Source organism: Osmerus eperlanus, chromosome 15 (assembly GCF_963692335.1).
Source record: "Osmerus eperlanus chromosome 15, fOsmEpe2.1, whole genome shotgun sequence".
NCBI lineage: Eukaryota > Metazoa > Chordata > Actinopteri > Osmeriformes > Osmeridae > Osmerus > Osmerus eperlanus.
Genome location: NC_085032.1, coordinates 2,956,674 through 2,968,176, shown reverse-complemented (window position 1 = coordinate 2,968,176; position 11,503 = coordinate 2,956,674). Strand labels below are relative to the sequence as shown.

The 11,503-nt window shown below is 44.6% G+C and overlaps 1 protein-coding gene across 1 annotated transcript in view; it reads left to right on the top strand.

Moving 5' to 3' along the window:
* Positions 1-903: 903 nt before the first annotated feature.
* Positions 904-11,503, top strand: part of LOC134035327 (sodium channel protein type 5 subunit alpha-like) — a 214,378-nt gene continuing 203,778 nt past the window's right edge. Inside the window, exon 1 of the mRNA XM_062480326.1 lies at positions 904-1,427. The gene's annotated coding sequence lies outside the window, so the exon portion shown is untranslated. The remainder of the gene's footprint in view (positions 1,428-11,503) is intronic.

Sequence of the window (11,503 nt, the reverse complement as noted above, 5' to 3'; positions counted from 1 at the left end):
TACATTCGATTATTACAATTTCTTAAACTCAGTTTATTTTTATTTTTTGAGTTTAGCATGCTTTGTGTCTCAAACTGATTTTTCCGTGTTTCTTTTCATATGTTTGTATAACAACGTAACTGTCTGCAGGCTATAAAGTTAGGCCTATATATTTAATTATAGCCTAAACGGTGACACATAACTAAGGCAGGGATTTAGCATCTTGGAGCTGACCTACATCTATGAGCTATATATTATTATTACAAACAGGTGGTCTTCTACTAAAGTGATTATTTTATTAATGAAGGAAAATTGACATGGACTATCCATTATGCATTATTCTCGTCCTTGTTCTCTCTCTCTCTCTCTCTCTCTCTCTCTCTCTCTCTCTCTCTCTCTCTCTCTCTCTCTCTCTCTCTCTCTCTCTCTCTCTCTCTCTCTCTCTCTCTCTCTCTCTCTCTCTCTCTCTCTCTCTCTCTCTCTCTCTCTCTCTCTCTCTCTCTCTCTCTCTCTCTCTCTCTCTCTCTCTCTCTCTCTCTCTCTCTCTCACACACACACACACACAACACAATATAACACAACACAAACACGGAAAGAAAGAAAGGTCTGAGAGACAGATCCAGAGAGAGAGAGAGAGAGAGAGAGAGAGAGAGAGAGAGAGAGAGAGAGAGAGAGAGAGACTGTTGATTCCGAAGTGACAAATCCTGACGCCATCTCCACATTAAGCATGCAATATTTCTGGTTTATTCTTTAATAGTAAAATGCTGTTTTCGCAATCATTATCTAGTAATGTAGAACTAACTTTTGAATCATATCTCCAGACTACACTGCACGCGTCAGCGGAGGTCGTCTAAACAGTGCCCAGCAGACAAATAGGGGTAGGCGTTACCAAAAACATCTGACTTCCTCACTCCGCCACGCAAGGGCAATCAAATGGTCGGGATGCGTTTTCAGAGAGAGAGGTAAACGGAGACACGCAAGCGGTCAATCTCACAACGATACAGACCAGAGGCTTCGTGCGCGCTTTTGGGAAGTTGTTAATTGGACTAAATCAACATTTGTTTGGAATTTGCTGAGGATAAGAACGACTTTTATTCTGTACGTTTGAGATTACAATCGTTATGTTAAAATCTGTTGGGATATGCATGAACGATCACTTGGTTAACTCAAATATGGACCAGTGAAAATGCCCGATAAAAAGGAATGAACAACAATATTTTCAACAGATCCATCCTTTGGTGCGCTTGGAATTTGAACTTAACTTTTACACGCAATTCGCACGCAGTTGGGCCTAATTAAATTGTTGATCTATTCAGCTAGGTCTGGGATTTTCTAAAAAGTGATTTGGAAATGGCTTCTCTTCGGCACTCACTGTCAGTCCACAGATATGCCCAAATTAACTGAAATAGGCTGAGAGAAGGAACACAGTGAACACAGGAGTTTCACATGTAAGTATTTACCTCAGTATTTTCTGGAAATTCTTCCTACTGACTCCGCATCTCTTGTTGTTTCCGTAACAGTAAAAAAAAAAACATAACAGTAAAAATTAAAAAAAGAAGAACAAGAAAAAAGGTTTTAAGTTAAACACCCGATGTTTGTGGAGGGCGACAGTTTTTTTGATAATCTCTTTGTGTTTAGACAACCAAACCAATGTTCTTTTTAATTAGAAAGCATATACTCAATAAGCTTAGGACTATCTACAAATATGTTTTTGTTCATTCAAATCCACTTTTCTTTTTTCAGATGTCAAACTAAAGGTTGTGTTTATATGTGGTTCATGTCTACAGATAAGATATGAACACGGTGCAGAAAATGAAACAGTTCATTTAGAAGGTTTTTGCCCTCAGAGCTCTTTCTTATTGTTCGGAGTGGCGCGCGTCGGGGATAAGCTGTCCCCCCGGTAATCATGTTTACCTCTCGCACGCCTCTCTTTCCCCGGGCTGATGACACCGCTTCAAATGATGAGAGTGCGACAATGACTTCAGGCGAGTCGTCCGCCACTCAGTTTTTGTAACATAGGGTACTGTACACAAAAGTATGCTTCAAAATAACGTTGGTTATTTCGACAATGAAGGAGGTTAGAATTACAATTTCTGTGTGACGACTTTTGTTTATTTCTTATGTGGCTCCAGTCTTGCTAACGCGTTGGTGCTATAGTCTTAAGTGTTTCCTTTGTTACTTTTGAATAAACACATGTTAGCGTGACTTTGCGCTGCCTTCAGGGCGCGCGGCAGACTGGCCAACAGGTGTCCGCTGGCTATGCGCCTATACCGCATGCATTGCATTTGTCCCTCTGCGTTGCTTTAAAAGTGACGGTGCTTGCTGTTTGTTCTGTGTAACATCGAGCCGTGGTTCTCCTGAATACCTGACCTTTCCTGCTGTAAGGCTGGGCTGAACAGTCGCGCTAACTGCAACGGCTCGACCCGGTGCGCGTCTCGAAGCAACGCGTGAGGCAGACGGTCTTTTGAGCGTTCAAGGTTCTGAAGTCAGTACAGTGATGTACGTAATGATTAAAACCAGGAACACGCACTACACACTACTTATTGTTCATCTTGATAGAAATACATAGGCTATTTGATAAAACATGTTGTAGATTAGCCTACGTTGTTATTCGTATTATTGCCGCTGCACCTCCTACGGATAAATATGTAAGATTGGGTCTACAGTGATTAGAGAGGTGCTGAAGTTGCTGGTCAGTTATTAGGCCTACTGGCCGTACAGCCTGAAGTGGAATCTAGAGGCGCACGGGGGTTGGTTATAAAAAGCGCCTGATTAACAGTCTTTATATTTGAAAATCAAAACATCAATTCAACAATTCAAAACATCGTCAAAGCCATTGGCAAGAGAGCCACAACTCACTCAACCTGCTTCTGTGTATATTTATATCTTTACATTATGAGTTACAGCAGAAGTCCATGTTCATATCACATAATGTTCTAGCTTGCACACATGGACTACGTAGCAACGAAAGAGAACAGAAGTTTCACATAGCCTACCGTTCAGAGTTAGCTTATTGAACACATTAAACGTGAAGCGCTTATTCTTTGGTTACATAATGAGCTACAGGGGCTTCCCCGGTTTACCGAGCAACAGGTTGATGTTAGGAACACAACGCCTATTCTCCTGGGATTGAGCTGGAAGGTGCTTCACATGGTAGCCGGTGGTTTATGACTGGGGTGAACCCCGGGGTCTGTTAGGTAACTCAACCCAGCCTGTGGGATATGCCTGCATCTCAATCATCACAAATATATCTGAAATACAGTTTGCCAGTCAGTGCCAAAACCCTGCTCTCTGGTGTCTAGCACAGCCTGTTCTGGTCTCTGTCCAATGCCAGCACCATCAGTTTAACTGATACACAGCAGAGAGACTAGCGGCCTGTTCCACACCAAGAGCTGTGCTCACAGCATAATGAAAAAGCCACCAATGTGGTGCAAGATCTTCTGTCAACAGCCTTCCGTTCTGCTTTAACATGGAAGCCAGACCGCTCCAGGGTTAAACTAAGACTGGTTGTCCGCCTGGGCTTCAGAAGCTGTAGTGTCAGGTGTTGTCTGGCTGTATGAAGAACAGTGGGTCTGTACTGTAACAGCTTCTGGTGTTGTTGTTAGGGTGTAACGTGGTTGGCCAGGCGGACCTTGGTGACATATTTGTTTTCCAGATCAAAATGTTGTTGTGACAAGTGCCCTTATGCCTCTTATCTCAATCTGAGATCCCCCTTTATGTCTGTCTCATTATCGTTAAAGTCTAAAGAAGTCGTTATTGGTCAAAAATCTGTGAATTCTGCTCTTCTGTGTGATTCACAGAAGAGCATATGTAGGCTACATGGTTTCAGCTTTTACTGTTATTATCTCTGCCTGTTTGAAAGCTCTGAGGATGAATGTGTTTTTGTGTTACACTGTTCAGAACACTGTCCCTACTTCTTTCCTGCCTCTCTCTCTCTCTCTCTCTCTCTCTCTCTCTCTCTCTCTCTCTCTCTCTCTCTCTCTCTCTCCTCTCTCTCTCTCTCTCTCTCTCTCTCTCTCTCTCTCTCTCTCTCTCTCTCTCTCTCTCTCTCTCTCTCTCTCTCTCTCTCTCTCTCCCTCTCTCCCTCTCTCCCTCTCTCTCTCTCTCTCTATTGCGTAACATTCAGACGTGGCTGGGCAGGCAACAACTGGCATCTCGGTCTTTCTCCTCACGTTAATTCCGTTCCGGTGAAGTGCCTAAATGTATTTGTCAGATTGCCGTGTTTTCAAAGACCCAGATGTACTGTAGTACTGGTCCTGTGTGTCTGGGGCAGTATAGAACAGTAGGACTGGTCTGGGGCAGTATAGAATAGTAGGACTGGTCTGGGGCAGTATAGAATACTAGGACCGGTGTGGGACAGTGTAGAACAGTAAGACCGGTGTGGGGCAGTATAGAACAGTAGGACCGGTCTGGGGCAGTATAGAACAGTAGGACTAATCTGGGGAAGTATAAAACAGTAGGACCGGTCTGGGGCAGTATAGAAGTGAAGGACTGGTGTGGGGCAGTATAGAACTAGACAGATATGTGTAGAACCAGGCAGTGTGTGCAATAATTTGTGTTTGTGTGTGTGTGTGTGTGTGTGTGCAGGTGTGTGTGCGTGTAAGGTAGGCCACACATGAATGCCCATGTTCGGCTGGCTGGGTCAGCAAGACTAGCTGAGGGCTGAATTAGCATAGCCCCAATCCCCACATAACCATCAACATGTAAGGATTATCCTGACTTCAAAACACAGTGAGCTTCCTCTTGCCTGGTGATGCAGGTGTCTAGGCTGTGGAGATGTGGGGCACTCAGGGGAGTTGTCAGTCAGATAGGATATTGACCTGGGAAGGGACAGTGAGCTGGGATGTTGGACTGGGAGGGGACAGTGAGATGGGATGTTGGAGTGGGAGGGGACAGTGAGCTAGAATGTTGGAGTGGGAGGGGACAGTGAGCTAGGATGTTGGCCTGGGAGGGGACAGTGAGCTGGGATGTTGGCCTGGGAGGGGACAGTGAGCTGGGATGTTGGCCTGGGAGTGAGACTGTGTCACACTTGGACAGCTGATGGTTGGTGTATTGTCTCTGTAAACTACTCTAATAACACTGCAAACACACACACACACACTGACACACACACTCTTACCCACACGCTCGCACACACACACACACAAACACACACACAGATTGTCAAGAGTCTCTGGAGCCACTTCCAAACGTCAGTAGCCAATAGCTGTCCACCTGGTGTCACATGAGAGGCAATCATCTGCTGGTGACGGCGATGCCGGGGTATAATTAGTAGCACGCTACGATCAGAGGCAGCCATGATCATGATGATGCCTTATAAACACACAGACACAGACACACCCTACTTCATCAGACGGGAGCATTTCAAGAGATTTATCAGGAGATTGCGTGAAACGGGGTGATTTGTGTTTGGGTACTGAGGGGGGTTGTGAGCCTTGAGAACCACAGGACCCATAGTCTGCTCTCCCTCCTCCATGGGCTACTGGAGGCCTGTGGGTCTGGGAACAATGCAGGAGGGATTCCTGGGATATCTTCTAGGATTGTCATGTCAGGGTTTATACTCTTTTACTGGTGACATCACCACAGGACAGGCCCTAATAGAACCGGAGCACACACACACATGCACACATACAAACACACACAGAGAGACACTTACACACACACGGAGACACACACACAGACCCTGGCATGTGCATGCTGTGGCCTTGGGCCAGTGCTGTCATCCCAGCCAAGCTGTTGACCAAATCAGTAGAGCTGACTCCAACTGCTGTACCTCACTGTAGGCAAGGAAGACGCACCCTCCAAAAGATCTGTGTGTGTGACAGAGAGCGACAGAGAAATGTAGGGAGAGAGGTGGTGAGAGATAAGGAAAGAGGGAGCGAGATGGGAGATAGATGGAGGTGGAGAAAGAAAGGGACAGGGTGCCAGAAAGACATGTTTGAAAGAGAGAGAGGTGGAGAGATAGAGACAGTTAGACATATTTTGTGGTGTCAGCTTGTTGAGACAAACCCATCACCTCTGTGTGCCTGACTTCTGAACCCTTTCTCCCTGCCTTCCTTGCTTTCTTCCCTCCTACGTCCTTCCCACTGTCCTCCCTCCCATCATCTTTCCTTTCCCTCCTCCGTCCCCCTCCCTCCTCCCTGGTCCAGTTGTGAGGAGAAGTGACAGAAGAGGAGGAGGCAGACTCAACCAGGATTAATGGAAGTAGGTCGCAGGCTGGGAGGCTGGGAGGCAGAGAGCAGTGAGGAAGGACGGATGGAAGGAAGGAAGGAAGGAAGGAAGGAAGGAAGGAGGAAAAGAGTGAGAGGAGGGAAGAAGGAAGGTAGACAGATAAGAATAGGAGGGAACACAGAGGAAGAGGAGTGATGAAGGAAGGCAGAGAAAGCAGACAGGAAGCAACAAGTGCAGGTAGACAGGTTGACAGACAGACAGGTAGAAGGAAGAACAGGAAGAACAGGAAGACAGGCAGTGAAGGTAGGCAGACAGACATGCAGACAGGTAGTGGAGGTATACAGGTAGACAGGCAGATGTGTAGTGAAGGTAGACAGGTAGTGGAGGTAGACTGGCAGTGCCGTGAGACAGGGAGACAGCTAGACAGGAAGTGCAGGTAGAGGAGGTAGGCAGGTAGACAGGTAGTGCAGGTAGACAGCTTTACAGGATGTGCAAGTAGACAGGCAGTGAAGGTAGACCAGATATGCAGGTAGACAGGTAGTGGAGGAAGACAGGAACTGCAGGCAGACAGGAAGTGGAGGTAGACAGGAAGTGCAGGTAGACATGAAGTGGAGGTGGACAGGTAGTGCAGTGAGACAATAGAGGTAGACAGGAAGTGGAGGTAGATAGGAAGTACAGGTAGACAGGCAGTGGAGGTAGGCAGACAGACATGCAGACAGGTAGTGGAGGTATACAGGTAGACAGGCAGATGTGTAGTGAAGTTAGACAGGTAGTGGAGGTAGACTGGCAGTGCAGTGAGACAGGGAGACAGCTAGACAGGAAGTGCAGGTAGAGGAGGTAGACAGGTAGACAGGTAGTGCAGGTAGACAGCTTTACAGGATGTGCAAGTAGACAGGCAGTGGAGGTAGACCAGATATGCAGGTAGACAGGTAGTGGAGGCAGACAGGAACTGCAGGTAGACAGGAAGTGGAGGTAGACAGGAAGTGCAGGTAGACATGAAGTGGAGGTGGACAGGTAGTGCAGTGAGACAGTAGAGGTAAACAGGAAGTGGAGGTAGATAGGAAGTACAGGTAGACAGGCAGTGGAGGTAAACAGGTAGTGGAGGAAGACAGGTAGTGCATATGGACAGATAAGATAAGATAGACTTTATTGTCCCGAAAGGAAATTTGTTTTACAAGAAGTGGAGTTAGACAGGAAGTGCAGGTGGACAGGTAGTGGAGTTAGAGAGGTAGTGGAGGTAGACAGGTAGTGGAGGTAGACAAGCAGTGCAGGTAGACAGATAATGGAGGTAGACATCAGCATAGCAGATGGATGGGGCTGGTGAATCAATAGAAAGACTATTAAGATGATGTACATCTTGACGGAGAAGATAGGTGTAGGAGGAGCAGGAGGAGCAGGAGGAGAAGGAGTAGGAGAGGAGAAGGAGGAAGAGTGGGAGTAGCAGAGGAGGAGCAGGAGGAGGACTTTCACTTGCAATTCTATTTTATTCTTAGCCTCGGTTTTACCATTGTCCACAAAATGCTTTGGCTACACAATAGTTGCTTTCTTGGTCATGGCCAATTAAATCATTGGGTGTGCTTTGCCTTCGGCAAGGGCACAACCTTTGTTCTCTCACATATATATTATTGGGTGTGCTCAAGCCTTCGGCGAGAGCACAACCTTTGTTCTCTCACATATATATTATTATTTTTTTAATTTCTTTTTGCCCCCCTAAAACTCAGTCAATATTTGGCCTACATAACAACGTAGGTGTCAAAAGTTTCGTCTTGGTAGCGATTGAGTTGCTTCTATTGGAATTTACGTTCCGTTGCATGGTTTAGGCTCAAGTAAAGTTTTTGTGGCGAAAAGTGAAGCTAACGGTGGCTAATTTGCTAGCCACAGTCACTGACGTTACTAACGTCACTACGTCACTAACGTCACAAAAACACGCGTGACTACCTTTGGCAGAACATTCGTTTCGCATCTGTTAACTTGGGGGATAGCTAGGCTAACTATAGCTTTACTGCAAGGCAGCTGCAGAAACGCCACAAGCACAGAGGCCAGGGTGATAACTATTTACTCATTTTACTTTGTGATATGACACACAATTGTGATGTGTAATGTACAGTATAAGCTGATATTATTAAGGAAGTACATCTACTTTCGGAAACAGTAGTCTACTATTTCACTGAAGTATTAGCATCATGACATTAGCCTGTGTTGCCCGGGCAACACATACTACAGTGGTCTATGATGTAGCGTTATCTGTTTTCAATCGTTAAAATAAACATTCCTCACATATACATTTTCGTTGTAGGATTTATTCTGACATTAGTAAACGATTTGTTGGTGAAATGACCATTACCTGTGGTTTCAAACCAGTGTAGCTCACTGCAACGCTGTAGCTTACGCGAGACACACTACAAAAACATCTACACTACAGTACACAGCTGTTTAGGAAGTCAAACGGCGACAGAACATGTTCGGCACTCCCCTTACTTAAATCAAAAGTCTAACTACTAACCTGAACTTCATTGCCACAGCCTAAACATTGTCAATCTGTTCATGAAAATAATTAATTTCAGCTTAAACCGTACAACGGAACGTTAAATCCAATTCAACCAACGCAATCGCTACCAAGACGAACACAGCAGTGGTCTAGTACTGTACCGTAGTAGTACAATTTACCGGGGCAGCTTCTCCACACAGGGCTATATCGCATTTTGCGTTGTTACTGACAAGGATCGCTACCAGTGAGCTTTTTATGAATGAGCGATTTTCCACTAAATAAATGTCAAGCTTATTTACGTTTTGGGGGGCATATTTTCAGTTAGCAGATGGTACTGTTTGAATCGCGATTCCATCTTCTACTGCCGGGTAATGTCGTAGAATAATCTTCAAAGGGGGTTCTTTATTAATGAATGAATGCAATGAGTAAGCTAAATGCCTGAAAATATCATGAGAAGGGAAAATGACGTTTAAATCATAGAGAGTAGGTCAATTTTTACACCGGTCTGCCCAATTTATTCGTTTTGTTTCAACGATGAGGCTGCCTCTTGCAGGGGAAATGAGAAGACATCTATTTCATTCTACACTTCACTCGTATTTTCAGTTGTAAATGAGCAGCAAAAAAAAAATGCTTTTAAATCTATGTCATCTTTATAAATAATAAGTATGCATTTTTATATAAAATATACAGAAATATCAGTTGTAAAAATGTCATTCAAAAACGGACCCCTGTGCAACCGACGCAAGCAAGCACACCCTACAATTTCCCCAGAAATTGTACCCTCTCTAGTTTGAATTGTAATTTGAGATTGAAAGGTTAGGGCTATTCGAGTGTGTGTGTTTGTGTAAAAGAAAGAGAGAAGGAGGGAAAGAGAGAAGAGGGCTATGACTGACAGATGTTCCTCTTGATTTGCTTGTAATTACAGATCATTAAGCTGTAACCCCCTGCCATCCTCCCACACACACACATCCCCCTGACATGCACTGTGCCTACCTGTGTTTTAAACATGAGAGAGAGAGAGAGAGAGAGAGAGAGAGAGAGAGAGAGAGAGAGAGAGAGAGAGAGAGAGAGAGAGAGAGAGAGAGAGAGAGAGAAGGTCCTCAAACAACGTCTAGCATCATGTCACCAAACTGAAACAGGAAGTACCAGCCACACTTGGCACAGAGGGACTTCAATGTTGCAGTTACACGCACAGACTATGGCTGGTCTAGGCAGACTGATCCTCAAGCAGAGAAAATCAGTCTCCTCACATGCTCTCCAGGAGTCGTTCATATTTTCGTGTACACTCTTCATCCCATCATCCCTTCATCCCTCCATCTCAATAGATGTGGATGAGGATGGGGAGATAATTACCCACAGTTCAGTTTGGGCCCAGTTCCTCTGATGAACAAGGCATGTGTGATGTGTGTGTTGTGTGCAGTGTTGGGGGAAGTTACTCAAAAAAGTCATATATTTGTTATTACTTCTTATTATTCAGTAAGAGTAGTGTGATTAAGTTACATTATTACTTTCTGTACAAAGTAATATTACTTATTATATTACTTTTACTATTACTTTTAATAGTAGCGAGTTTGACTTTGTAAAAAATTAGCAAGAACATTTTAGACACAGTAGGCTACAGACGCAAAATTGTGTTTCTTTAAAGAAGAACGTTTATTTAAAACAATCTTAAACATCAAAAAGGCTTATAAATTAAAAAAAATCTATATATTTGTGTAAATAAATTATACTATGTTAGCAGCCACTTGTGGAAACGGGTCGCCATCTCTCTTAAGGTTTAAAGTGGATTTTTCGCTAGCTTCCAGCTTCGTTTCTCTGTGGACATTTTCAAGGTGTTTTTTTAAGTTTGAAATGCTGCTTTTGGCAGTAGATAGTATTTTGTTGGGGCACAGTTTGCGGTTCACTTTAATGTTTTTTCCTATATCTGCATTGAAAGCGAAATAGTGGGAATATTTCCACGCCGAAAACGTAACACGTTCTGCGGCCATGATTGCTGTTGTGTTTGCCTGCAGCGTGAATCAGAATCAGAATGGGTTTTATTCTCCATGAAAGTTTGCACAGACAAGGAATTTGCTTTGGCAGGAAGGTGCAAACATTAAACATATAGGAATCTAAAATTTATATATGAGGACTAACTATACTAAGGGTACATAACTAGCAAACTGAGTGTACATGACTAGCAATGGAATTAGATTAAAATAAATTATACAATAAAATATAAAATAAAATATAAGTTGCAGTAATTTAGCAGTGTTGTTTTAAGGGCATTAAGTCATGAAGTCAGTGTGAACCCTTGGCCTTGTTGAAGAGGCCAACAGCGGAAGGGAAGAAACTGTTTTTGTGGCGTGTGGTATTGGTCCTGATGGACCGCAGCCTTCTGCCGGAGGGGAGTGACTGAAACAGGGAGTGACCAGGGTGGGAGGAGTCGGCCACTATCTTCCTCGCTCGCCTCAGGGTCCTCGAGGTGTGCAGGTCCTCGAGGGTAGGCAGATTGTAGCCAATCACCTTCTCAGCAGTGCGGATGATATGCTGCAGCCTGCTCTTGTCCTTGGCAGTGGCAGCAGCGTACCAGATGGTGATGGAGGAGGTGAGGATGGACTCAATGATGGCTGTGTAGAAGTACACCATCATTGTCTTTGGCAGGTTGAATTTCTTCAGCTGCCGTAGGAAGTACATCCTCTGTTGTGCTTTCTTGGTGAGGGAGCTGATGTTCAGTTCCCACTTGAGGTCCTGGGAGAGGATAGTGCCCAGGAAGCGGAAGGACTCCACAGTGTTGACTGGGGAGTCACACAGGGTGATGGGGGTGAGTGGGGCTGTATTCTTCCTGAAGTCCACAACCATCTCCACTTTCTTAAGATTATTGAG